We start from the raw sequence: 25174 nt of genomic DNA, 5'->3' as shown, positions 1-25174 counted from the left end.
TTATCACACCTTTCAACTTAGTCCTGACCTTCTGCTACAAGATTTTATAGTCCCATTAATTTTAGTTTATACAGGGCTCAATACATTTTTCCTATAAAGGACCAGAGAATACATATACTGGGCTTTGTAGGCTATAACACATCTATCACAGCTACTCAACTCTGGTGTGATACCACAAACTCAGCCATAAAAATAGGTAAATGGATGGATATAATTGTGTGCGATGGGCATCATCAGTCTCTGCATATTGGACTTTTTAGGTGGGAAAATTCTTTGCTGTGGGGACTGTCCTGTGTATTGCAGAGTGTTTAGCAGCTTTCATAATATACCCACTGGGTGTCAGTAACATCCTCAAGTTGTGATAATCAAAAATGTATCCAGACATTGCCAAATGTTCCTGGTGTCATGGGGTGGGGGGCAAAATTGCCCCCAGTTGAGAACTAATAAAATAAAACTTTATCACACTTGGTTTATAGTACTGTGATAATAGAAAGATTCTTGGTCTTTGTCCCTTGATCCTGACATACAGCTCCTGAATCCCTTGCAATTTCCTGAGTGATGGGGTGATACGAGCGTACTTTGTTTTAGTGAGGTGACTTTTAATGAGCTCCAATATAATCTTAAGATTCAACTAGTTGCCAAATATAAGAAGTGGTTAAAGGATTTGAACCTTCATTCCCACTTCTGACACCTGAGGAGGAGGAGGGCTAGAGATTGAGATCTACAAAAATTCTTGAAAAACAAGATTCAGAGAGCTTCTGGGTTGGTGAACACACTGAGATGCTGAGAGGCCCGTTACATTCCCAGAGGGAACATGGAAGCTTTGTATATGCACACACACACACATACATACATGCACAGACACACGCATACATACACACACACACACACACACCTTGCCTTATGCAGCTCTTCTGTATGGCTATTTCTAACTTGTATCCTTTATATATCCTTTATAATAAGCCAGTAAAGATAAGTAAATTATTTTCCTGAGTTCTCTGAGCTGTTCTAGTAAATTATTGACACTGAGGATGGGTTCATAGGAACCTCTGATTTATAGTCGGTCTGGTCAGAAGAACAGGTGGCCTGAGACTTGAGATTAGGGTGTGAGTTGGGGACAGCCTTTTTGGATTGAATCCTTTAGCTTGTGGGAACTTTATTTACATATTAATGTAAGTAAATATAGGAGTCAATGTTGTATCTGATTCACTAACCACATAGCCCTTGATTATAAAAAGCATGGTGTATCAAGGGGCTCAATACGTATTTGATGAAAAAATTCATGAGAGCACTAATAATCTTTTCAGGAGAGTTGCAAGGCCAAATGACAGAATTTCAGGAGTTAAAAGACAGATAATGTAGTATTTAGGGAATTAAGATAGTAAACCATATGTTCAAGGAGGTCAACAGTCAAAAGAAAAAAAGAGAAAAGCATTACCAGAGGTAGACAAGATCTAAGAGGTAAAGGGTTATTTTAAGACAGGAAAAGTATGAAAGTAGAAAGGTAACTGCCAATAAGAGGAAAAAACAAACAAACAAAAAAACTAATAAGTTATTAGCAGAAGGGAGTGCTGTGGAAATGTATAATGAAAAAAAGAATTTATTCTCAAGACGAGGGCTGCTCAGAGACAGAGAAAAAGTCAGTACACTTTTAATATGAGTTTCAGGCTATGTTTTCTTTTAAAAATTTTTAGAGTCTACTGACTATGAAAAGGCAAAATTGCCTTCAGGCTAGAGAGGCCTATTAACACCCCCATCAAGGACAGTCTTCAGCTCACTAGGCAAGCCAGAGAGGGAGAAGAAATATGTATCTGGAGAGAATGCATTTATCATGGTTAGGACCCTTAGGCCAAGAACTTTCTGTGAGACACATCTCATAGAAGGAGCCAGGGTCACCTTGCATACTTGGAACTATGAGAGGCAATGGTGAGCCTATGTTCACCTCAAGCCTATGTGCTGTGTGAGTCACAGACTTGCATGCTGCTCCATTATCTCATCCACTGACATAAATGAATTACATTTGACTCTCTCTATTCAATCATTATTGTATCTGGAGAAGAGAATTTATTTCAAAGAAGTTAAATTGCATGACTGCTTATACATAGGTATTTTTCTTTATGCTATTTTATAAGGATTAACTATTATTATTGAAATGAAAGTGATTAGTGATGAATCAGACATAAGTAGGAGCTCAATTAATATTTTTTCAGGGATCCACATCTTTACCTCAGTATCTATTGTTCTCATAAAGAAATCGTCCTGTTTATTAGAGTTCATTCTTTTCCCTTATATGCTGGTTTCCATTTCTTGTCTTTTTCTTTTCTCATCTTTGAGAATATCTCATCCTGGTGCAATCTAAGGAAAAAATGTGGTGAGAACAAAACCAAAAAATTTGGAGACAGAAGACAATGATTCAAGTAGTAATTGTATTTATTTCTAAAATTTCTAGATCCTGAAGCTTCAGCTACTTTGTTTTAAGAAATGGGGGTAATATCATTATTCCCCACACTGTTCGGTTTGTCAAATATTTCAATTCATCCTTCCACTAAGACTCATAGTAAGACTACATGTCTTGAGATTATAGTTGCCTGGGACAATGTGGAGTGTTCTGGTCAATGAATTTTGAACACAAGTAATATGTCTCACTTTCAGCCAAGAATGTAGCATAATGTGAGACAAACCAGTGTTTTATTTTTTTCTTCTGCAACTGTGATAGAATCATTCCATATTTTCCTGTCCAATTACCTTGAGCCTCAGTGCAAGGACAACTAGTGTGAGTAGCCCAGCTCACTTTTCAATGTTGGACAATAGAAAAAACTAAACAAAAAAAAAAAAACAAACACAAAAAATAACTTTTCTTACTATAATTTATTGTGCTTTATAAGTTGCTATTGAAACCTAATTTTGCTTACCCTGATTCATATACAGAGTGGTACAGGAAATGGGGCATTAAAGTAATATTCTACATAAAACATGTAACATTGTCTTGAGAGTCAAGTGGCAGACCATTTAGTGAAAGCTGGAAGGATGGTATTTGTATGTCAAAGCAAATATTTGGTAAAACATTAATCCATGATAACTTGAAAGGGAGAGATAACATCTAATGAACTTGAAATTTTACAGAAAGAATTTGGAAAGATAAAATGTTAATCACAGGTATAGTTTATCATTATTTTGTATTTTACAAGGTGAAAGAGGTGCTCTCAGAAAAAAATAGGCTAGTCCCCAAATGTGATTAAAGGAGAACAAAGGGAGTCCAGAAGTTTGGTTCTTATTGAAAAAGAAGAGGCAAGTTTTGTCCCACTAGAAACCATAAAAGAAATACTTTGAGTCACAAGGACTGATTCAAATTAAAACCCCTGGCAATAAATGGATTCAGATGATGCATAGTGAATACTTTCAAGTGGAAAAATTGCTCAGAGGGAGACACTGAGAATGTGACGTTTCCATTTAAGACTAATAGACTCAGAGCATCTTACAGTTAATTCCAGACTAAGTGGCACAGATGAAACAGAAGAGAAAAATACAGAAAAATAGAACTTTCAGTGTTAAGATTAGTACATGGAGTTGATTGGAACCAAGTTGATAATTAACCAACTATATTTTTGCAAGAGTATAATCAACTTGGACCACTAGAGATGGCAATAATATGAAACTAAAAATAATCCTTTTTTAGTTTAGTAGGGCTGCTGCAACAAAGTACAACAAACCGGGTACTCAAATGACAGAAATTTATTATCTCACAGTTCTGGAAGGTACAAGTCCAAGATCAAGGTGATGGAAATGTTAATTCCTTCTGATGGCTATGAAGGAAGGACCTACTCCAGGACTCTCTCCTTGGCTTGTAGATGGCTATCTTCTCCCTGTGTCTCTTCACATCATCTTCCTTCTTTGTGTGTCTGTCTCCAGATTTCTCCTTTTATGGAGATTCTACTCACATTGGATCAGGAAGCCACAATATATTAGTCAAGATTCTCCCAAGAAACTATATGTATATATGTATATATAGATATACAAAGAAATTTATTATAAAGTATTGGCTCATGCAATTATGGAGGCCAAGGTGATCTTCTGTCTGCAAGTTGGAGACCCAGGAAAGCCTGTGGTGTAGTTCAAATTTCTGAAAGCCAAAGAACCAATGATATAAGTTCTCTTCTGACTCAGAAGGCCTGAGAACCAGGAATACCAAGATTCCTCCCTTCCTCCACCATTGTGTCCTATTCAGGTCCTCAGTGAATTGGATAATGTCCACCAACATTGGAGATGGCAATGCCCTTTACTCAGTCTATTGATTCAAATGTTAGTCTCTTTCAGAAATACCCTCATATACATCCCAAGAAATAATGTTTAACCAGAAACCTGAGCAGTCCGTGATTCAGTCAAGTTGACACATAAAATTGACTATTAAAACCTCATCTCAATTAATTTTATCCTCAACAGTACATTTCCAAATAAGGTCACATTCTGAGGTACTGGAGTTTAGGACTTCAATATATGAATTTTAGGGGAGACACAATTCAACTCATAATGCCTTTGTTCTTCCAAAATTTCACAAACAGGAAGGATGCTCAGAATGTTGCTCAGCCCTTAATGAGGGCACATTCTCTCATGCTCTTTCCTCAGTTGTAGCCCGAGAACATAATTGATAAGGAAGGTCCTCTTAGAGGGTGAAGGGCTCAACAAAATTCCTGGGTTGGTGCAAATATGTTGAATTCTAAATGACATTCCAGTTGTTTAAAATGTTCATTATATCTCCTGGAAGCTCTAGTGTTCTAGGTACTCCAATTGTTCCTCCTCACATAGTTGTCATAGATAGAGACCATTACATTAGGACAATGGGGCCAGTTTAGGACAATCTGGCTCAAGGTTGGCAAATCAGTGATCTTCCCTGGAAAGTTAAGAAGTGTCAGTGAGAAGCAGATGCTAGTTTTTCTCTTGGTACATTTAGCTGAACATGTAAATGATCACGGATAATGGCCTTGTTTGTTGTGAACTGAGGAACAGAAAAAGGAGGTTGATATGAGAGGGGCGAGTGAAACAGAAATAATTGCAAGCCAAGAGATCTGCTCCTGTGTTTCCAGTAGTTCTCCAACCAGTCCCCATTTTTACAGTCTATGTCTAATAGTTATTTCTGCCCTTAGTTTCCAAGAGGTACCTCAGTGACCTTCTAATATATCTGATGTTGTCTAATTTCTGCTGTTGCTGTTACTGTTGCTGTTACTGCAGAGTTAGCTTTGGTTGCATGCAATCAAATGGAAACTATTTAATACAGACACTACTACCTGGGGTGGAGTGTTACTAAGGGTGGATACTACATATAGATAATATAATATGATATGATATAGTATAATATAATATAATATAATATAATGACTGATTGAATTGAGGGAAATTATGGGGCTGTGAAGTTTTTTTCCCCAAGCCTGGAAAGATGGAAAATGATTTGTAATTAACACAATAGTTGATTATGGAAATCAGATAATGTGCCCATGGATAGTTACTCACGTCTAAGGACCAGGCCATGGTACCAACAGCTCTTTCTTAGCTAGAGTAGAAATTATGGCTCATGGGTTTAGCAAAGATTGTAAAAATCTCACTTTTAATCTTTTTTCTCCAGAAAATTCAAAATATATCCTTGTTCTGGAGTGATATAAACCCTGTGCATTGTTCTGCTTTCTATAGTCCATGAGAAGTTCACTGAACACATTGAGAAAAAAAGGGAAATATAGCAAGGATTTGCAACTTGACTCACTGCCATGAATTTTAGTAAATAGAATATAAACATTTGCTTTATTTCTTCATAATTTCAACATTTGTGAAATGTTGGTGCTTTGTCATTTGGTCAGAGACTATGGTTGGGTCTCTCTGAGTGCTTCATTTGTCACTGTAACCCTTGGTATGCAATTTTGAATTTTTTGTTTCAAGGATGTCATGCACAAGGAATGAATGTTTTCAGTTCAATAAGTATGTTTATACACTGTGTACAACTGAATTTTCTCAGTCTAATCTTTGCTGTAAATCTGTTATACACTGCATAGCATTTTTGCTGGCTCTTCAGTCAAGACATGTTCTTCTTTGCAAATGGACTGACTAGTATAATTCTTAGCTAAGCTATTTCTCCACTGAAAAAGGTATAGTGGTTAAACTTCAGACATCTCCAGTTTTTCAAAATTGAAAAAGAAAAATATAAGCATTGTAATATTTATAGCTCAAAATAAAATTCCCCATGTATTCCCTCTCCTTGAAAGTAAAGGGTGTTTCATAACATAATTGACTTTTTGTCAGTTCCACAATCAATCTGATGGTTGGGTTGTATACCTTTAAAATATTCCTCCAGTTTTTATAAAGATATAGGTAAATGGGTGTATAAATGTTTCATGTGGATATGAACTTTTAAAACAATTATGTTTTTAAACAGTATTTTTAAAATATTTTCCACTTGAAAACAACTAAGATATTTCACATACCTTAGGAATTTGTGATTATGATTTTCAAATATATATCTTCCCTACCTGATTTAAAAAATCATTATCTTACTGAAACACAAAAAGTAGTTTTACATTTTTCTGAAAAAAATTGTATTTGTAGCCATCATCTTATAAAATATAGTCATAATTTAAATGGGTTTGTTAAGACAAAAGTTTATATTATATTAAGGACATAAACCACTCTAAAATCTTGGTGGGTTAAATAATAAAGTTTTATGTTACCTAAATGCTACATGTCTGTCATTCAAGCAGTCAATGTCTCTAATAGTTACTGACAGGACATGCAGCATCTTAAATGGTACCAGGCACAGTGCTGGACAGAAAGGAGAGCTCTTACACTAGCAATTAAATGAACATGACATCACTACTCTTTAGCCAGAACCAGTCATGTGGTCCCATACAGACATAAGGGAGGCTAGAAAGTCCCTCCTTTCATCTGTTCAGAAGGTGATGAGGACCAGATACCAGTGAGCAAACAAATTATTTACCCAATGGAGAATAAATTTGGAATTAGAAGTCCTAGCTTTCAATTCCATTATCACCAGTTGCTGCATAATTTACATTAATAAAATTACCATATATTTGCTACTACTCCTCCTCTGTAAAATGAGAATGCAGTAGCTGTTGTAATATTCTGAGGATCAAATGAAATCTGGTAACATGCAAAACATATGTAAAATATAAAAGATTGCTTTTATAGAAAAATACCAGAAAAAAGAGATCCATTCGAAATAAGCAGGAAATAAAACAGATTATTTGACTCATGTATCAGAAATTAACTTAAAATTTATGCATTTGTAGGAGAGAACAAATCTATTCATTTGAGTATGTGGCAATATACCCACCAAAAAACTTCTTATGCCTATTGCATTGAGCTTAAATATAAATTGACATGAATTAATGACTTAGGTATTTTTCTTGATGAAAATCAATATTATTACAAAAAAATTTGTAGTTTTGATCATTTAACTAGTTATTTTTCTTCTTTTTTTATAATTTTTAATTAATATTTTATAAGTGAAATTTTGATTTTGGCGTATTTGTGTATATTTTTCTTGAATTTATTTAATTAGATTACTTTTATTCTAATAGTTTATAGCTGATTTTTTGAGCACTTCCTAGTAGATAATTATGTTTGTAAATAACAGTTGTGAGTTTTAAGTTTCACTTTTCAATATTTATATTAATTTGTTTTGTGTTTGGCCTCATCCTAACTGACTCTGTCTCAGGTTTGGTGAAGTTAGGAATGTATTTGAATGCTACCAACAGAGACGTGTAGCTTAAATAAATTAGGAGTTTATTATTGTCTGGCAAAATGGTAAGTTCAGAGGTAAATAAGTTGGGAGTTGACCTAGTAGAAACACTGTATCATAAAGCTTACATCCGACTCTTCACATTACATACTTCCAACATAAAAGGTGAGAATTTGTTTGGATAAAAACAAACATGCAGATGGATATCACTATAAATTCATAATCACTAATCTCTAGAAGGTCCCTGATGCTGCCTGACAATTATTCTGTGCCCAGTTTCATTCTGCCTTCTCCTCTCCATATTATAATTGTATTTTCCTACATCCTTCAAACTCCAACATCTTTCTCCCTCATTCTTTCTCTAAACTTAAACCTTTATTTTTATATCTCTATAAAAAGTAAAGCAAAAAAAGAGCTTCCCCAGTGGTCCAATGGTTAAGACTCCAAGCTTCCACTGCAGGGGACAGAGCTTCGATCCCTGGTTGGGGAACTAAGATCCCACATGCAGCGCCATCCTGGCCAAAAAATTTTTAAGAAAAGAAAGGTAAAAAAAAAAAAAGGTAAAAAAAAAAAAAAATTCCAGAGCTCCTTATCTAATTACTATCTAATTACTTATCTAATCTCCTTATCTAATTACTATCTGTTCCCATGAGATCTTTCATATCTTCTGGTCATTTGAAAAGTACGTGGTCCTGGTTAAAGATAACTCTGAAAATTGCTCTTGAGAACCTAACCACTCTCTGCCATTCAAGACATTTTCTACAACTTTTCACCTTTGAGTACGATGTTAGTTTTGGGCTTCTCATATATGGCCTTTATAACACTGAGGTATGTTCCCTCTATACCCACTTTGTTAAGAGTGTTTATAAATGGGTGTTAAATTCAGTCAGCCACCTTTTCTGCATCCATTGAGATGATCGTATGATTTTTATCCTTCATTTTTTAATGTGGTGTATCATATTAACTGATTTGACTGATTTACAGATATTGATCTATCTTTGCATCCTGGGAATAAATCTCACTTGATCATGGTGTATGATTTTTTTATTATATTGTTGAATTTGGTTTGCTAATATTCTCTTGAGTATTTTTGTATCTATATTCATTAGGAATTTTGGCCTATAATTTTCTTTTCTTGTGGTATTCTTGCCTAGTTTTTGTATCAGGGTATAGGACAAGATCAGAAATAAGACAAGTATTCCTACTTTTGCCACTTTTATTTAATATAGTATTGGAAGCCCTAGCCATGAAAATTAGGCAAGAAAACAAAAATAAAATATGTCACAATTGGAAAGGAGAGCTAAACTTGTCACTATTTGGAGATGGCATGATATCATATATAGTAACCTTAAAGAAGCTATAAAAACTGTTAGAACTAATAAATAAATTCCGTAAAGTGGCAGGATACAAGTCAATACACAAAAATCTGTTGCAGTTTTATACATTAATAACAAATTATCAAAAAGAGAAATTAAGAAAATAATTTCATTTACAATTAAATCCAAAAGAATAAAATACCTCAAAATAAATTTATCCTAGGAAGTGAAAAAGCTGTGTATTGAAAACTACAAGACATTAATGAAAGAGCTTGAAGACACAAATAAATGAAAGTATATTTTCTGCTCAAAGATTAGAAGAATCAATATTGTTAAAATGTCCATGCTACCCAAAGAGATCTACAGATTCAATGCAATTCCTATAAAAATTCCAATGAAATTTTTAATATAAATAGAGCAAATAATTCTACATTTATATGAAACCACAAAAGACCCCATATATCCAAGGCAATCTTGATTAAGAAGAACAAAGCTGGATGCATCATGCGCCTTGATTTCAAACTATATTATTAAGCTACAGTAATTAAAACAGTATGGTATTGGCATAAAAACAGACACATAGATCAATGGAACAGAATAGAGATGCCAGAAATAAACTGACACATATTTGGTCAATTAATTTATGACAAAGGAGTCAAGAATATACAATGAGGAAAAGATGGTCTGTCTCTTCAATAAATGATGTTGTGAACTGGACAGACACATGTAAAAGAATGAAACTCAATCACTATCTGAAACCATACACAAAAGTTAGCTCAAAATAGATTAAAGACTTGAACTTAAGAACTGAAACTCTAAAACTCCTAGAAGAAAACATAGACAGTAACTTCCTTGACATCAGTCTTGGCAATGAGTTTTTTAGTCTGACACCAAAAGCAAAAGCAACAAAAGCAAAAATAGGCAAGTGGGACTGCATCAAACTAAAAATCTTCTGCACATAGCAAAGGAATCCATCAGCAAAATGAAAAGGCAATGTACTGAATGGGAAAAATATTTGTAAATCATATATTTAATAAAGTGTCTATATTCAAAATATATAAAAAACTATACAACTCAATAGCAAAAACAAACAACCCAATTAAAAAATTGGCAGAAAATCTGAATAGATATTTTTCCAAAGATATACAGATGGTAAACAGTTAAATGTAAAAATGCTCAGGCTTCCCTGGTGGCGCAGTGGTTGAGAGTCCGCCTGCTGATGTAGGGGACATGGGTTTGTGCCCTGGTCCAGGAGGATCCCACATGCCATGAAGTGGCTGGGCCTGTGAGCCATGGCCGCTGGGCCTGCGTGTCCGGAGCCTGTGCTCCGCAATGGGAGAGGCCACAACAGTGAGAGGCCCATGTTCCACAAAAAAAAAAAAAAAAAAAGGAAAGATGCTCAACATCACTAATCATCAGAGAAATGCAAATCAAACTACTGTAAGATATCACCTCACACCTATTAGAATGGCTATTATCAAAATGACAAGAAATAACAAGTGTTGGTGAGAATGTGGAAGTTTAGTAAAGTTTTTCTGGGGTTGTAAATTGGTGCAGCCACTATGAAAAATAGTATGGAGCTTTCTCAAAAAATTAAAGAAAAAAAAAACCTACCATATTATCTAGACACACCACTACTGGGGTATTTATCCAAAGATAACAAAAATACTAACTAGAAAAGATATATACATCCTCCTGTTCACTGAAGCATTATATTCAGTAACCAAGAAATGGAAACAACATAAGTTTCCACTGATGGATGAATGGATAAGGAATATGTGGTATATGCAAACAATGGAATATTATTCAACCATAAAAAAAGAATAAATTCTTGCCATTCACAACAGCATGGATGGACCTCAAGGGCATTATGCTAAGTGAAGTAAATTAGACAGAGAAAGATAAATACTGTATGATATCCCTTCTATGTGGAATCTAAAATAAACAAACAAAAACAAACTTATAGATAAAGAAAACAGATTGCTGGTTGCCAGAGGTGCAGGATGGGAGAAAGGAGGTGGAAGAAACAAGTAAAAGGTGTCAAAAGGTAAAAAAACAAAAACTGAATGTCAGCAACAGCAACATAAAACTATTCTCAGGTCTCTCACCAGATCTACTGAGTCAGAATTAGCATTTTAACAAGGTCCATGTTGCTAAAACTAACGGCCATTTCCCATCTCTTTTGTCTTTTTTTTAAACATCTTTATTGGAGTATAATTGCTTTACAAGGTTGTGTTAGTTTCTGCTGTATAACAAAGTGAATCAGCTATACATATACATATATCCCCAGATCCCTTCCCTCTTGCATCTCCCTCCCACTCTCCCTATCCCACCCTTCTAGGGAATACCGAGCTGGTGTCCCTGTTCTATGCAGCTGCTTCCCACTAGCTATCTATTTTACACTTGGTAGTGTATATATGTCCATGCCACTCTCTCACTTCATCCCAGCTTAACCTTCCCCCTCCCTGTGTCCTCAAGTCCATTCTCTACGTCTGCATCTTTATTCCTGTCCTGCCCCTAGGTTCTTCAGAACCATTTTTTTTTAGATTCCATATATATGTGTTAGCATACTGAATTTGTTTTTCTCTTTCTGACTTACTTCACTCTGTATGACAGACTCTAGGTCCACCCACCTCACTACAAATAACTCAATTTCGCTTCATTTATGGCTGAGAAATATTCTATTGTATATATGTGCCACATCTTCTTTATCTATTCATCTGTCAATGGACACTTAGGTTGCTTCCATGCCCTGGCTATTGTAAATAGAGCTGCAATGAACATTATGGTACATCCCATCTCATCTTAAGAAAGAAAGTGACACACATGAAGATTCTTTCCTGCTTGGTTTCTAGCACACTATGTTACCTGGTTTTCCTTTCATATCACTGGCTTCTCTTTCTTAAATCTCTTTACAGATTCTTCTTCATCTATTTGAGGTCTAAATGTTGAAATGTCCCAGGTCTAAGTCTTTGTATTTAAAAAAAAAATCTATCTACACCTGTTCTTTTGGCCATCTCATTCAGATTCATGGCATGAATTATCATCTATGCATGGCTGACTTTCAAATGTGTATGTCTACATAGATATCTCCCTAGACCTTAACAGAACAAAACTCAGAAGCCAACTTGACATTTACACTTAGGGATGTAATTAACATCTCAAACTTACCATTTTCAGAACTGACCTCTTGATATGCTCTTCCTCCCCTTTATCATGCTTCTTCACCTGCCTTCTTTATCTGAATTAACTGAAATTCTACCTTTCCAATTGTGCCATATCAGAAACTTGAGGGTCATACTGGACTCCACCTTCTCTCTTTCCACACTATGTCTGGTTTCTCAGCAAGTATTTAGAATGATCCTTCAGAACATATTCAGAATTTCACCACATCTCACCAGCACTTCTATTCCACCCAGATCCAATTCTCTACCAAATCTCATTTTAATTATTTTCATATATTCTTAACTAGTTTCCCAGTTTATACATTTGTCCATATTCTCAACGCAGTAGTCAGAAATTATAGAACTATGTGAGTCAAATCAAGCCAACTTTATGCTCTATTCCTTCTAATGGCTTTTTGTCACACTTAGATTAAAGTTCAATATGGTCTTAATACATTCAGACTGTTGTAACAAAAATACCACAAACTAAGTAGCTTATAAACAACATACATTTATTTCTCACAGTTCTAGAGGCTAGGAAGTCCAAGATCAAGGCATCAGAGCGTTCAGTGTCTGGTAAGAGCCCACTTCCACATAGCTACCTTCTGGCTGTGTCCTCATATGGCAGAGGGGGCAAGTGATCTCTCCAGGGCTTCTTTTGGTTTTTTTGTTTTTTGGGGTTTTATTTGCGGTACGCGGGCCTCTCACTGTTGTGGCCTCTCCCGTTGCAGAACACAGGCTCCGGACGCGCAGGCTCAGTGGCCATGGCTCATGGGTCCAGCCGCTCCACGGAATGTGGGATCTTCGCGGACCAGGGCACGAACCCGTGTCCCCTGCATCGGCAGGCGGACTCTCAACCACTGCGCCACCAGGGAAGCCCCCAGGGGCCTCTTTTGTAACAACACTAATCTGGTTCATAAGGGTGGATCCCTCATGACCTAATTACCTCCCAAAGGCCCACCTCAAAATATCATCACATTGGGGATTAGAATTTTAACATACGAATTTGGGAGAACCCAAACATCAGGCAGTAGCAAACATCTTACTGTGACCTACAAAGTCTTACCATATCTGGCTTCTATAATCTCTTTGACTTTAATTTTATCACTCTCTTCCCAGTTTTCTTTGTCTAACTACAGGGGCCTCTTTACGGTTCCTCAAACATGCCCAGACCCCATTTGTCACAGACTTTTTGCCCCTGCTCTTTCCTTTTCCTGAAAGGGCCTTGCCCTGGATAGCACCATGAGCTCCTCTCCCATGGGTTCAGGTCTATTCTCAAAATTACTCTTCAGTAAAGAATTTCAGGCAACCCTATCTAAAATGCACTCCCCTACCCTCCCAATAAACTTTAGTTTTTTCATCACTGCTTTGTATTTTCTACTTAGTACTTATTACTGTCTAACATACCACATAATATCCTTCTTTTTTTCCATTTTTATCTATCATCAATATAATTCTATATAGAAAAAAATTTTGTCTGATTTCTTCAATGAAGAATCCCACAAACGTGAAATAATATAGTACATAATGACAAAACCTTTTACCTAATAGGCATATGAAAAATATTTATTAACTGAATGAAGGAATGAATGCTTCTTTCTTTTATCTTACCATTCTGCTGTCTCACAATTTCAAAGTGAACACTGGAGGGCTAACCATCACATCTATATTCTATGCAAAAAAAAATTTTTTTTAATGAGGAAAGACCAAGTGCAAAATATTGTCTACAGCTAATTAAACTCCTTAAAAAAACGTTCCCAAATCCTCATACAATGGATCTCATCCACTTTTTATAAAACATAGCATATTAGGATTTTTAATCTATTTACATAAAAATTTGGTAGATAAATTTTCTTTTGTAATAGCCTTATTCAGTTTTAATATCAGAGTTAAGCCAACTTCCTTGATTTATAAAGGCTGTATTTTTCCTCAAATAGATTTTCTGCCAAAGCTAGGACAAAAATTCCCCTAGACATATTGAAGTTAATAAAAATAGATTATCTTTTTTTAAGTCAGAAGTGAATGATTTAATTTGTAAAAGATTGTGTACTCATCAGCAGAAGGGGCTATTTAATGCAAAGTTATATTTGCTTTATAGAAATAAAAACTTTATCTTTGGCCCCTTCATGTTAAAGACTCCATATGTTTCTAACTCATTGTAACTCACTACAATTTTTTTAATGAATACTGTTACCATTCACAGAGTTTTCCAAACACTGAGCCAGAATATAGTGATCTACCCAGATACTATTTCCCTCAGTCCCAAAGGCAGTGAAACCTTCCAGATACCATGTAAATATTTTTGTCATGTGTGCCATGAGTAGAAAGGGTTTGGAAAGCACTAGTCTAGGTATTTTCTTTGGATTTATAACAGCAAATAATCTCAGTTGCTAATTCCTCTCAAATAATTTAATAACTAGCAGGAGACTGAGTGAAACAAAATATAGTAATACAAACCAAAATTTAAATATTAATTAAACCTATATGAAGCTTAACATATAAAGTTTAATGGATTATTATGGAAAATGCAATTACCTTAATTCCCATACACACAAAGAATATTGCCAGAAAATCTTTATAATTCATTCCCAGCTAATTGTGTGGCTATTTGACAGTCCTAGAGCGAAGTATCAACGTGCCCACCAGATACCTGTGTCATTTATAAATTAAGTATACTCAGAAATGGAGAGAGTTTTGTCTTCTGAAGAAACTATAGATAGCAATAGTCATGGTAGTTCCAGGCCTCATGAATTAACAGACTTCATGAACACACCTCAGGGCTTGTGGATATTTGGCCACTTGCTTTTATGCACCATATTCATCACTACGGTCACACTCTTAATACTAATGTTACTGTCTATTGTACTGACCAACTGTCTGATATGTACCCTCAAATCGTGCTATTCTTTCTAATATGTCAGTGTGGTCTTGAGAGCACATTATCACTCTACCAGTGCATTGCTAGTATATTAACAAGTAACACTAGCTTAGTTATAGTTCAAGAGGCTCTAAGATTTAAAGCCACAGAATATTTGAGCAAAGTGTTTTTCTTATACAGTTTCTCATTTGATGCCCATCAGAGCCAAAAAGAATTAGGAGAAACTAAATATTTTCATTCAAGTTTCACAGCTGAGAATGGTAAGACAAAGTTTTCTCTCCTCCTCACCATTAACCTCACCAAGTAAAAGAAATGGTTAGGGATAGGCTCTGGAATTCAGTCTCATTTCCAACACTCACTGATTCTGGAATATTGGTCCCATTGGTTAAAATTCCCAATTTTATCCCCTGTGCTTCCTTGTCTGTCAAGTAAGATTAAAAAGAAAAATTACTGGGCTTCTCTGGTGGCACAGTGGTTGAGAGTCCGCCTGCCGATGCAGGGGACACGGGTTCAGGCCCCGGTCTGGGAAGATCCCACATGCCACGGAGCGGCTGGGCCCGTGAGCCATGGCCGCTGAGCCTGCACGTCCGGAGCCTGTGCTCCGCAACGGGAGAGGCCGCAACAGTGAGAGGCCCGCGTACCGAAAATAAAATAAAATAAAATAAAATTTACCTCATAGAGCTATTGTGAGCACCACATGAAGTAATTCTCATAAAGTCCTTAGAATAGGACTTGGAACAAGTTATGCAATGCATAAATGTTAGTGGATATTATTATTTTTTATTATTAATTTTTGAATTTTATTTTATTCTATTTTTTATACAGCAGGTTCTTATTAGTTATTTATTTTATACATATTAGTGTATATAAGTCAATCCTAATCTCCCAATTCATCCGACCACCACCCCCTACCCCTCTTCCCCCCCTCAGTGTCCATACGTTTGTTCTCTACATCTGTATCTCTATTTATTCCTTGCAAACCGGTTCATCTATACCATTTTTCTAGATTCCCCATATATGTGTAGCAGAACTTCCTACATATATCCTCCAGTTTCAATAGTCTATACTTCTACAACTGGCCAACTCATTTATTTGATCCCCTTCCTCCTCATTAAATCTCTTTTAATTGTGGCATTTTTATTTAGATGTGTTAATAAGTCAAAGGTTTATTCTCTTCCAGCAGTTATTCTGTCACATCCAGAAGAATTTGCATGTCACTGATATTATACATTATTAGATTGTTAGTTTCTCTCTCAGGGCAATTTTATTTTCAAGTTTTTGAGCCTTAAGTTACTCTTGATTTTTGCTATTCCACCCTATACATCATTTATTGCCCATAAGATGGAAAAGTCATATTTGGGCTTAAAGTGAGATTTGAAAGAAAGGTTAGAGGTTAGAGTAGAACTATTCAAACTGAGTTATAATGAATCCATTTGTGACACACTGTGGGATTATTGGATGTAAGAGAAGCACAAATTCAGCTAGGTGTTAAGATTTAGATGGCTCTGATTCATGTCGTACCATGTATCAATTTGACAGTCAGACAAACCTTACCCAAATGGAATCCAATCTCAGAGCCTTAAGAGATTTGCCCATTCCTAATTAGTGGAAAAGTAGGAAAATATCATATCCCTACTGCCCTCAGGAAAAAGAAGAAATGCAATTTGTTAATTGTCAACTGCCAGACTGTGCCCTTTACTTGTCAGTCAGAAGGATAGTTCTGGTTACTAATTTGATCCTTTAGTACAATAGAAGAAAGGCAGTGAGTAAAAATATTTTCACTAGTGGATGTTATAATTCACCAGATATCAGGAATAATTACCATTAATTCACTCACATAAGGTCATATTGAAAATTCACATCTGGGTTAGTGTTTACAAAGATTTCATTTGTGACCTTGAATAGTGTTACCAAAGGTGTTAATGCAATGAGACTTTACCAATGTATGGAAGTTCTCCTAAGCATAACTTACTTATGATCACCCACACTAAGTCTGCACTTCATAAATCTATGCAGAAACTTAAATGAAAACAACTAATTGTGCAAGCAGGGAAAATATGTTCTGATGAAAACTTGGGTTTTTTTAATATTATAGAAGAAATAAATTCTTTAATTTTACTAAACTGAGGGAAGAACCTGTTCAAAGGTTTGAAAGATTTTCAGAAAATGCCAAATAAGTTAGTTATTGGCTTGCAGATAAAATATGTAAATCAATGCTACCCTGAATTTATGTTTATCAACCTCAGCTGTACCTCCAAAGTTAAATTCCAGTCTGACTACATTTTCCTGATAAGTTCTGACTCACTGACCCGGTTGATAATTTCAGACCTACCCCTTATTCCACCTTCAACCCCTGACTCTTCTCTAACCCCCACTCTCAGCAGATGATCATTTCTCATAATTCACACAGAAAACTGAAGCCATCAGCTCACTACCTCTTCAACTGTGGGCCACAAAACTTATGAATTCCTTTAAGTCTGCCTTTTATCTAGATTTTTCTTATTATTTAAACAAACTCAAGATACTACCATATTAAAAAAATACAAAGCAGAAACATTACTGAATTCCTCAGGCTCCTAAAACTGTTACTTCATCTTTCTCCTTCCCTTCATAGTCATAATGCTACAACTATCTCTATTAGCTACCTTTACTTCTTCAATCTGGATTTACTCTTTAAACCACTGGCTCTGACTCTCATACCTAGGCAACTAAAACACTTATTTTGTTCAGGAATGGTGGCTTGAGGTCATTGTAGGCAAGCTCCCCAGTGAAGAAGAACAAATTTAGATAACTAATACTTCGCATTTTCAAAACTTAGTACAAAGCTATAGTAATCAAGAAAGTGTGGTACCGGTAGAAGAATAGTCATAGATAAATGGACAGAATTGAGAATCCAGAAATAAACCCTTACACTTATGGTCAATTGATTTCAACAAGAATATCATACTAAGATAATTTAGTGGGGAAAAGAATGGTGCTGAATGTTCACATGCAAAAGAATGAAGTTGAATGCCTCCCTTATACTTCACACAAAAATTAACTCAAGATAGCAGAAATAAATGTTAAAGGATAAAAACTAGAGCACTCTTAGATGAAAACATAAGGATAAATCTTGACCTAGGTTAGAAAACCTAGGATAAATCTTGACCTACTTAGATATGACACCAAAAGCATAAGACAAAAAAGGAAAGATAAATTGGTCTCCGTTAAAAAAACAAAACCTTTGTACTGCAAACAATAACATTAAAAATATCAAAACATACAGGCATGATGAGAAAACATATGTTTAAATCAAATATCTGATAAAAGAGTAAATCCAAAATATATAAAAAACTCTTACAACTCAATAATACAAAGTAAATAATATTATTTTATGACTCAGTAACAAAAAGAAATAATATTTTAAAAAATAAATAAAGAATCTCATTATACATTTCTCCAAAGAAGGTACACAACTGGCCAATGAGCACATGAAAAAATGTTCAACAGCATTATCTATTAGGAATACGGAAATCTAAACCAGAATCAAATACCACTTCACATACCCCATAATGGGTATAATCAAAAAGGCTAGATAATAAGTGGAGTCAAGGATATGGAGAAATTGGAATCTTCATACATTGCTGGTGAGAATGGAAAAAGGTGAAGCTGCATTAAAAAACAGTTTGACAGTTCCTCCAAATGTTAAACATAGAGTTGCTTTGTGACCTAGCAATTTCATCACCAGATACACATCCCAGATAAATGAAAATACAGTCCATGCAAAACTTGTACATTGATGTTTATAGCAACATTACTCATAGTAAACAAAATTGAAAATAACCCAAATATTCTTTAACTGATGAAAGGATAAATAAGATAATAAAATGTCATGTACTATTATAATGGAAAATTCAGCAATAAAAAGTAATGAAGTACTGATACAACATGGATAAACCGTGAAAATGTTATATATAATATAAATATTAATGTCATATAAAAATTATCCCAAGTCTTAAAGATTTAGTATAAAAATGACTTTAAGTCCTTGCCAACAAATGACACATTTTAATTAGATTTTTAAACAATTTTATATCATTATAAAGATTTAGATTTATATAAAAGTTTACATTTCAAAGTAAAATAAAGTATAATACATTATTATAGTTTATATAGTGTTTCTTTGTGTGTGTGTGTTTTCCTTCTGATTTTTTTTTAACATCTTTATTGGAGTATAATTGCTTTACAATGGTGTGTTAGTTTCTGCTTTATAACAAAGTGAATCAGCTATACATATACATATATCCCCATATCTCCTCCCTCTTGCGTCTCCCTCCCATCCTCCCTATCCCACCCCTCTAGGTGGTCACAAAGCACTGAGCTGATCTCCCCGTGCTATGCGGCTGCTTCCCACTAGCTATCTATTTTACATTTGGTAGTGTATATATGTCCATGCCACTCTCTCACTTCATCCCAGCTTACCTCTCCCCCTCCCCATATCCTCAAGTTCATTCTCTACATCTGCATCTTTATTCCTGTCCTATCCCTAGGTTTTTCTGAACCATTTTTTTCTTTTTTTTTAGACTCCATATATATGGGTTAGCATATAGTATTTGTTTTTCTCTTTCTGACTTATTTCACTCTGTATGACAGACTCTAGGCCCATCCACCTCACTATAAATAACTCAATTTTATTTCTTTTTATGGCTGAGTAATATTCCACTGTATATATGTGCCACATCTTCTTTACCCAATCATCTGTCAATGGACACTTAGGTTGTTATGATGTCCTGCTTTACCTACAGTTACCTTACTAATCCATCAAAAATTCCCATGAAGAAATAGCAATTTTTCTCCATCATGCAGAAGGGTACATGGAGGCAAAGTAGTTTAAATGATAATCTCCAAATGGTACGTGATAATTAAATAGAATAATTATTTATCTGGTATTTTCTAACAATGTAATTAGAGTTATTCTAAAAGAAAAAGGCACTTTTTTCCATAGTAAACAGATGGAGAGGAGAATTAAGGCAATTTAAATAAGGAAGGGGAAAGGGAAAATTTTCTCAGTTTTCTAAATATTTTAGCTGAGTTCATTTTAAGTCTAGAATCACATGAATAATTAACTAATTTCTTCATTTCTGTGTATATTTGACCTTAATTGCATGAAGTTTTATGCCTATCAGAAGCATCCAGACAATCGCTGCCCATTTTACCTTGCCATGCCCCTTCATCCAAATAAATAGAGAAAGAATTCGGATTTGTAAGTTCAACTATATTTTAATCCTCATATTTATTTTCCTTGATGGATATTTTAAAACTAATTAGGGCTTCCCTGGTGGCGCAGTGGTTAAGAATCCACCTGTCACTGCAGGGGACACGGGTTCAAGCCCTGGTCCGGGAAGATCCCACATGCTGCAGAGCAACTACGTCTGGGCGCGACAACTACTGAGCCTGTGCCCTAGTGCCCGCGTGCCACAACTATTGAAGCCCACGTATCTAGAACCCGTGCTCTGTAACAAAAGAAGCACCGCAATGAGAAGCCCGTGCACCGCAATAAAGAGTAGCTCCCGCTCGCCGCAACTAGAGAAAGCCCATACACAGCAAAGAAGACCCAGCGCAGCCAAAAATAAAAGAAATAAATTTAAAACAAAAAAGGTGGATAAGCACTAAAAATTCATCTTTCAATAAAAAATCTAATTAAATTAATTCTCAAAAAATTCTTCAGTATAGATTTTGATTCTCATCATGCAGGAAGAGAGGTTGAAAGTAAGCTTATCACAAGAAAAAAACATATACCTATTTTCCAAAGAGAAAAGATTGCTGACTTGTGCATTTCTAGTGAGCAAATATTAAGTAGTCTGAACTTCCTCAGATGTGGTCAGAATGCAAATTAGATAGTAGACGCACACATTTACCTATGTAAACTAACCAATGGAAATTCTCTGGATTTCTACACAGGCTGAAAACAATTCAGCTTTCTACTACAATTTGGTATTTAGTCAACATTTCAGGTTTTCTTTGAAGGTCAATGAAAACTAATGACTAAATATGGGTACAAACAATTGAGAAGTTTTTTCCCCTCAAGGATATAGACTAAAACTATCTTCCAATGAGAAATAAAAAACAGAAGACAAGGTTTTATGTCTGGATTATCTAGATTTATTACCTACTTTGAAAAATGTTCTACTTCACTCTTCACTCAGCTTAGACAAAGATAATCCTTTAAAAATATGGTTTAAAAAAGATGACTTTCAAATTTACATTCTCCTTTAGCTGTTGTATTACTAAAAGAAATAAATCTTCAAAGTGCAAAAGAACTGAATCAGTGCTTTCTGCACTAAATTACTTATCTTTGAGGTTTTGATTCAGATCATATTGAGAGTGACCAAATCTATTATATATGGGTTTATACTGAATATACAAAAACATTATTTTTACATTTTGCTTTGTTCCACTGTCTCTGTAACGATTATAATTTCTAAGATATGTCATCATATTTATTCATATTTACGAAAGAGTAGAGCAATTTTTTAATATTTATCAAAACAGCATATTACATATTCACATATAAAATATTTGAGAAAATTACCTTCCTTGAAACAAACTATAAAAGCCTTAAAGCTCTACAGTGACAGACTTGGTCGGCCACACAGCCAGCGTAGAATTGGATTCAGCATGATTATTTCTGGGCAATAATTCAGAGCAAATAACATCAAGGAAGGCTCGCGTAAATCCAGATGGAAAAAGTGGATTTAAATCAAACTAATAGGTTGCAAAATATATGAAATATGCTTTGTACTGTGCCTTGGAGACACATGGCCAAATCCATATTCAAAAAGTAAAAACAAACCAGAGTGATTTGAGGAATAAATTACTTGTCATCGTGATCTTTAAAAATGCCAGAATTTAAGGCAAAAATATAATCCTAACATTTATTGCAGCAAAAATAAATGTCAACATATCAGACTTAACTGGCAAAGACTTGTGGTAGCATTTCTACAGAATGAAAGGAACATGACAAGCTGTATTTCACATGTATTAGAACGAGATTTGGTCTTCTTTGCCATAAGCAGTAGATTTAAGCAATTTATTTTAATTTACTTCATGGTATTGAAGAAAACATTGACTCAGATAAGAAAAAAATGCCATATAATCTTGTTCACTGAAGCAATCCATCAATCTCAGAAGCTAAATATGTATGATGACAACACCAAGCCTTTATAGTTAGAAAGAAGAATTGAGTACAAAATGGCTGTGACATAGTCCATGTCCCAGGCAGCATATATGAGTGGGAAATTCTGCATGGATGCATAGTCATACATAATATATACAATAATTTTCTTGTATCTTTCCTTCATATTGCTGCAAAGCTGACAGTGAATAATGCCCAGGCCTAAGAATGTCTTTAACTTTTCCTACCGAAGTAGGTTCCTTTTTATAAAAGTTGTAATTTATATATGTACTAAATACGTAATTGTTAATTGAGTACCATTCGCCCAAATAAACAAGGTTTCTGGGCTTTTACATATTTGATATTTTGCAATCCATTTAAAGGAAATATCTCCTCTATATTCTATAGATAGAGAATATTCATAAAATTCAGAAACTATGGACAAAATGACAAGCATACTTTCTGAAGACTTGATAAAGATCAAGCATAACAATGTTTATCATATTAAAATGTGTAGAGCTGACTACTTAAAGCCAATAGGTACATAAACATAATAAATATGTATGTATATAAATCCAAATGTTTGCTTACACATTGAGTGTGCATAGATAAATACATAAATACCTTTTTCAGGAGGGCAAAAACTAAGTTTTTATTTGCATGAAGGAATGTGCAATTATACATGCAAATCTTGAAATTTCTAGTATGAAAATTAGTAATTTCAACACACTGCACTCTGCAAAGATATTTACATTTAAATATGAATCCACTTAGCAGTTAGGTAGTAAACAAAATTTCACCTGTCTAAGCATAAATGTGTTTTATATAAATATCCTAAATGTTGAAAAACTATGTCATTATATGGGCTCAGCATATGCTGCCATGCTGCTAGTAAACACCAACAAGAAATTAGATAAAGTATTTTGAAATTCTCTTGCCCAGATACCTACTATGGAATTTTTATTTTAAAAGTCACTACTTGAAAATGAAGACCTTAACAATAAACATTTTATATGCATTTGTTTGAACATTTAACGTTAATTTTAAATGCCCAAATTCTTGCCCCAAACAACGTGAAAAAGAGTACTTTCATATTGTTTGGGGCAAGAGTGAGAAGTTTAATACAAACTAGGGATATAGTATGGCAAAATTTACTGTTCTCCTTAGTTTATATATACTCTATATATTCTTCTGCCAAATTAATGTGTGTTATAAAAAATAATAAATAAATTGTGTTGTAGAAATTCATCTTTCAATAATGCAATTCCATCCACCATTTACAATTTTTTGTTTTCATTTTTGGCTGCAACATACTGAGAAATCTGTTTTGATTAATGAGTGAAATAGCTCACTTATGATGAGTTTGCTAAATCTGAACATCTATTAGTCCATTCAATGAAAAAAAAATTAGTATGCACATAGCCCAGTGCCAGGCATATTGTATATAGTTTATGAATATATGTAAAACTCTTCTATGACAACTAGTGAACTAAGTGCTTCAGATTCAGAACACCTGACCGTCAAAACTCTCCTAGTCTAGTGAAGAATACAGGCAAGTCAAATTCAGCATGATGAGTGATACAGTAAGAGTATGAAAATGGGGGAAACACCTAATTCTCGTTGGCCAGACAACCATAGGGTCAAAGGGAATTATAAGATTGTAGCTATGAAAGAGAGCATACATGAAAAGTGATACATAACCTGGGGTTTGAAAGATAAGTGGAGGTTATCTAGGTGGGTGAGTATGTTCTGTTGGGGAACAAATATGGCATGATATGGTATGATATGACATGTTCTATTTGGAGAAATGCAACTGGCAGCATTAGGAGACATCAATACTAATAATTGTTAAAAGCTATAGTTAAAGCTGTAAGTAATTTTTGTCTTTCTCCTGCCGTATATTATCATTTCCCTTCACTCAGATAAAAAAGGAATCTAACTACCCAACCAAAAGCAAAATAAGTTACCAGTTAAAGAGTCAAGGGGTTTGCACATAAAAACATTAAAAATGTATGACTCCTTTGAGTAAAAATAAAACCAAGTCAAATGAAACAACATTTTAAGTTTAAACAGAAAGAATTATTACTTTAAAAATAGGGATTTTTAAGATCAATGGTAAGTTTTTAAAAATTATAATGTGGATATAAATATTTTTGTTAGTTTCCTTCCAAATATGAAAACTATATTTTAATTAGAAGTCACATGTAATTCATCTTTCATGTTTGTTTTATATAATATACTAAAGGTATCTTCTGATTAGTCACTTTTATTTGATATTTTATTACTCCTGCTAACAGATAACATGATGGTCAAAAAAAAATCTTGGGAATTATTTTTAAGTATAATATTAATATTATAACTTTTGTATTAATAACTATACATTGCTAATCTCCTACATCTAATCAAGCAGATTTTCAACTCACAAAAACTCAGCTGGAAACTTTAAGTGAATCTTAGGAAGTCCATTAAAACTCTTAGCTATTTAGTATCTTTACTACAAGATGAATGAACTGACTTTTCATTAGAGTAGGTATGTGTGTAGGGTCATTTCTTATTATAAATGCTAAAAGTTTACACTTCCCACTTGGTGTTCTCAGGCTCTCTTTCTTACCTAAGACTCTGCAATGGCCACACAACAAAATTGGTTTTTGTCCTGATGGGATTAATATTAGAAGCCTCCTGATTGCAAGGGTATTTGGCCTCACTGCTGGCTTATGCCTCCTGATGTCAGCTTTGGCTATAAGCCTGGGCTCTTGAGCTCCATCATTATCCTCCCATAAGAACTCTATCCATTTTGTGTAGGTTTGACAATCGCCTGCTCATTGTTTCTTGTTGTTTTTTATTTGTATGTATCAGTTCCCTTTGGCCATCAATACTATACTCACTCTTACACCTATCTTGATTCATCCTGACGTACAGCTC

This window comes from Stenella coeruleoalba (assembly GCF_951394435.1).
Source record: "Stenella coeruleoalba genome assembly, chromosome: 4".
In the NCBI taxonomy this organism is placed as follows: Eukaryota; Metazoa; Chordata; class Mammalia; order Artiodactyla; family Delphinidae; genus Stenella; species Stenella coeruleoalba.
This window is presented reverse-complemented; position numbering follows the sequence as displayed.